Below are 5,559 nucleotides of genomic sequence, written 5' to 3'. Positions count from 1 at the left end.
TGTGTGTGTGTGTGTGTGTGTGTGTGTGTGTGTGTGTGTGTGTGTGTGTGTGTAACGATAAAACAACGTGAGTGTGCAGCACCAATTAAAAGAAATAGCCCACAATTTGATAAGAGACAAGGTAGTGGTGAGGGGGTAGAGGGGGATGGTAGTATATTGGATTAAGATGATTGCAGGAAATCGATCGATTGATATTATATTGATCTTCTGAAGAAAAAATGCACAAGGTGAAGTTTGGTAAATCGGGCCACGTTTTATTTGTTTCACCACGCTGAAATTGGAGAAGAGATCGGGCCGGATTTGAACGCAGAACAAACGGATAATTGAACGGCACTAGCTTATAATGTTTTTTGTTCTATCTCGGTAGGGTCATTATCCCAATAATAAACACATGCAATGAGGAAAGACCGTTAGCACACCGGGTGCATTTCGGGTGCATTAGCTGCATTTCGACCGTCTTTACGTTCTGAGTTCAAATTCCGCCAAGGTCGACTTTGCCTTTTATCTTTTCGGGGTCGATAAAATAAGGATCAGTTGAGTACTGGGGTCGAAGTAATTGATTTACCCCCGTCCCCGGGACTGCTGGACTTGTGCCAAAATTCGGAACCATTTATTACTATCATTATTATTTATCAGTAGCTGCAGACGTGGCTGTGTGGTAAGAAGCTTGCTTCTCAACCGCATGGTTCCGGTTTCAGGTCCACACAGTGGGACTAAGCCCGAGACCATGTAGTTGGGGAGCAAGCTTATGTATTTGTGGGGGGAAGGCACACGCACGCACACGCGCACTCAATTGCGTGTCTATTTTCATTTACACATATGCTACTTTGCATGTGTACAAAGTGTGCCGTTGGCTCCCCACAGTGTAAGGCACGTGGCGCGCTTCATGGAGATTGCATTAGATTGACCTTCTTGGAACGAATGTGACAGAACACAGAAGGGAAACTGGAATCGGGTGGGATATGCTTGGGTGTGGCTTAGAGAGGGCTTCGGATACGGACGACGGGAGATGTTCGATCCAGCCTGTCGTAGATGGACGTCAACAAACGCCGTCAGCCAGCATGTCATTGTTGCTGTTGTTGTTGTCGATGTTGTTGTGGTGTTGTTATTTATGTTGTGTCTCCATCTGTCTCTATTGTGTTGTAGAACAGTCTGTGATGTATTAATGAGTTTTATAGCAAGGAACAATGATAGACTAGATATCGATATATATATATATATATATATATATATATATATATATATATGAAGGCTTGATTGATAATATCGAGTGGTACAAATTTGCGTTTGCTATGTGTTTTATCAATCTCTATTTCTCGATCAGTCAGGTTACAGAACATGCGTACATATTATCTTTTGTTTTTGACTCAATAAAACTCAATACAGACAAATATATGTATGCATGTGTGTATGCATACATATATGTGTGTGTATTCGTTTATTCGTGTATGCATATATGTCGTCCCCCACACACACAGACGTACGGTGGGGGCAGATATGACTTATACACTCGCCTAACTCGCTTACTGATTACAATACTAATGGTGATTTTTACTTTTCATTGATACAAATACATCAAATACAGTTATATGATCGCTCCTAGGAAGATTGCTATACACGCATTTAAATATATACCTGCTTTTACACAAATACTACGTTGCACACGTCTCATACATACATGCGTACATCCACACAGACCCATACATAAATGCATGCGTGCATACGTTGTACAATTTGACGCATGCTAGGATGTTTGCGCTCTGTTATTCATGTCGTGAAGAGCTAGACACTTCAAAATGGCCGTTAAAATGTAACCCGATCCAAGATGGCGGCATTGTAATCAGGGAAATTGGGAAACAGTTAGGTGGAGGGGGGACAAAAGATAAATCAACATATAGCCATATGGAGTTTGTGTGCCAGTGCATATAAATGTATGTGTATATATATATGTATATATGTGTGTGTGTATGTATGTATATACGTATACATTCGTGCATACATGCATATGAATACACACACGCCCCCTCCCGCGCACGCACATACATACACACACACACACACACACACACACACACACACACACACACACACACACACACACACACACACACATGTATATCTTCAGAGCGGCATATGTGTATATATGTCTTCACTGCTACATATGTGTATATATTTCTACACATACACACGCACACATTTTTTTTCAAATGACGCGAATATGTTTACAACCAATTTCTAGTAACTACGTACAATTCATGTGTATGTGTGTGTGAGTGTACGTGTTAGATAGATAGAGAGAGAGAGAGAGAGAATGAGAGAGTTGGAGTGAAAGAGAGAGAGAGTAAGACAGTAAGCACTGACAAAATGCCATTGAATGTAAAAAGCAAGATATTTGATGAGAAACGATCAAATCGAGGTACACGCGCACACACTGACACCCACACTCGCACACAAACACACATACAATGAGTCCAGACTAGTCAGCGTTCATAAATTTGCATGTAAACAGAGTGAGGCACACGTGCCGTTAAAACGCGACCGGAAATGGGAATACAATAGCTGGACTACAATGGCGGATCTGGAGTCTTGTAGAGGAAGTGGTGTGGTTGGCCAATTAAGAAATAGCGAGAAGTGACGTCCGTATGCCAACATCAGAATAACTAAACACAATCAACCAACGAATAATGAGAGAGAGAGAGAGAGAGAGAGAGAGAGAGAGAGAGAGAGAGAGAGAGAGAGAGAGAGAGAGAGAGAGAGAGAGAGGACAAGAAGAAGAAGAAGAGACCAGACGGATCGGCAGTTAAATGTTTCTGTACCGAAACACGAGAAAGAGCTCCAGCATCGGTAGTCAAGCGATGTTTGGGGGTCAAACACAGACACACAAACATACACACACACACACACATACACACACACACATTTATATGACGGGCTTCTTTCAGTTTCCGTATACGAAATCCACTCACAAGGCTTTGGTCGGCCCAAGGCTATAGTAGAAGACAGATGTCCAAGGTGCCATGCAGTGGGACTGAACCTGGTGTGTATCCACTCCTTGGACTAAATAAAAAGTACTGGGCAATGTTCTTTTATCTGACTAAAGAGTGGTGATATGTTCGTCACATACACCAATATACACATATGGACATACATACACACCTATATAAGATACATATGTCCACACTCACAAACACACTAGGCACAGAGAGATTCTTTCAACCTAAGGCATTTCTATAAAACCTATCGTGTGTGTGTGTGTAAGTATGCATTTATGTATGCATGCAATTTTGTATGCGGTTATGTGTTTGAATGCATGTGTATAGACACACACGCATACATACATATATATATCATCGTGCTGTCGAAAGAAAGCGGAAGAGATCACATTTGACCGTTTCCTTACCTTCTGTCTGTCTAACTGCACCAGCGTGTGTGTGTGTGTGTGTGTGTCGTAGATTGTTCCAATCTAGTCAAAGAAGGCGGAAATTAACATCACAAAGAACTTTCATTAGATTCCCGAAACTTGTACAACAACCATATTGAGATGAATATTGCCAGGATTAGCGGCTGTAATGATATCGATAATAATAATAACAATGATAATAATAATAATGTACAAAAATGAAAATAAAAGAGTTAAGAACAACTAGTAAGGCAAAAGAATAAAAAACAATCAAAAACCGAAAGAAATTAATAAAAAACAACAAAACACAAATGGAAGTAAAAAAAAAAGACATGAAAAAACGGAGCTAAGTGAAAGACATAGCTGAGAGTAGCGACACGCAGGCGCGTGCGTGCGTGAGCGTATATATATATATATATATATATATATATATATACATTGCTTGTATACTCATGCGTTCTACGAACACACACACACACACACACACACACACGTAGAATTAATCAAAACTCAAATACTCTGTTATACAAATATGTATACATGTGTGTGTCTGTGTCTACATGTGTGTGCATATTACACACACAAACAAAAATACATACACAGACACACACATAGATACACACACACACGCATGTGTGTGAAGCAGTCAGTGACGTGTGTCCACCGCGTGGCGGCGCGCATGTCGACATGAACCGCGCACGTGCGTGTGTGCCAAACATTAGATTGTCTGGCGAATGTCAAGAGTGAACCAATGATGACGATACAATGAGGAACAGCAGCTCCACCACCACCACCACCACCACCACCACCTTCCCCACCGATACCGTCACCCTCATCTCCACCAGCATCACCATCATCATCAGCAGCAGCATCTTCATCATCATCATCGTCATGATCCTCATCACTAGCACCACCACATCTACCACTGCCTTCCACTACCAACACCACCACCACCACCATCGCCATCGTCTTCATTAACTGCACCACTACGTCCCACCCCTACCGCTATCGCCACCAGCATCAAACAAACGGCACCGTCACCACCAGCACACTTGCAACACTCCCAACAGTGACCGGTACGAATTCACTCCACAACCACCACCACCACCACTACCACTGCACACACACACCTTACATCCACACCACCACTACCAATACCCTACCCACCACTACTGCCATCACAATCATCATCATCACTCCTGTCACCAGCAGCATCAGGATTATCGTCGGCAACATCACAACACAACACTACATCCAGAGACCGCAATAACAACATCAACACCGATGTTAACGCCTCCGTCACTACTACCACCAACGCTACAACGAAATACTGTTTTCATCTACCACTAATAACACCTCCACCAGTACTACTGCCATCACCTTCGGCGCCACTACCACCGCTGCTACCGTCACAACCCCACCCCCTTATGAACAGTGACGTCATTGTACCTTTCACGTAAAATTGTTTTATCAAAGGATGCAGCACAATAACGAGCCATTCTAAGATGAGATACCTATTAACGGACAGGTGGACTGCGACAAACACATATTCAAGCCCAAGAACTGAGCTCCGTCGTGATACGCTTTTACAGATAGTTAAGTCCTCGATATGTTATTCCTAAAATAAAAATGAGCTTAAAAAGGGAAAGTTCAGGACGGTGAAGGCTAGATCATAAATTGGCTCGGTTTGAGATGACCTGGTGCTCAACACAACAAAAACAACTACTACTACTCATAATTATTATTATTATTATTATTATTATTATTATTATTATACCGCCAACACCAACAAGAGCAGCACCAATAATAGCCACTACTAGCAATAACATTGCCATGAGCGTCGAATGCGAGTAGTATTAGTAGTAGTGGTGGTGGTGGTGGTAGTAGTAGTAGTAGTAGTAGTGGTAGTGGTAGTGGTAGTGGTAGTAGTAGTAGTAGTAGTAAAAGCAACAGCAGACACACAAACAAGACAATTGATACAATATTATGGTGTAAGAACGTGTGACAACTTGAAATCGAATTGTCTTAAAAGGTAATTTAAAGACTCTTTCCAAATAGATACAAATAGAATCTTCAAATTTGGCCAGAACTTTGGGGAGGTGGTGGTGGTGGTGGTGGTGGTGTGGATGTATTTTAGTGGAGATAGATTCGGGGAGAAG

The 5,559-nt window shown here is 41.9% G+C and overlaps 1 protein-coding gene and 1 long non-coding RNA gene across 6 annotated transcripts in view; one reads left to right on the top strand and one right to left on the bottom strand.

Annotated features, from left to right (window-relative positions):
* LOC106878716 (transcription factor COE1) overlaps positions 1–5,559 on the top strand; it is a 341,839-nt gene that overhangs the window by 199,577 nt on the left and 136,703 nt on the right. The gene's annotated exons all lie outside the window — the stretch shown is intronic.
* The window catches only part of LOC106878718 (uncharacterized), a 157,845-nt gene continuing 155,686 nt past the window's right edge, over positions 3,401–5,559 (bottom strand). Inside the window, exon 4 of the long non-coding RNA XR_008266603.1 lies at positions 3,401–3,564. This is a non-coding gene — a long non-coding RNA (uncharacterized LOC106878718). The remainder of the gene's footprint in view (positions 3,565–5,559) is intronic.

The sequence above is a fragment of the Octopus bimaculoides genome, chromosome 22, assembly GCF_001194135.2.
Source record: "Octopus bimaculoides isolate UCB-OBI-ISO-001 chromosome 22, ASM119413v2, whole genome shotgun sequence".
Classification (NCBI taxonomy): domain Eukaryota; kingdom Metazoa; phylum Mollusca; class Cephalopoda; order Octopoda; family Octopodidae; genus Octopus; species Octopus bimaculoides.
Note: the sequence above shows the minus strand (reverse complement) of the source record. Positions and strands in the feature narration are given on the sequence as shown.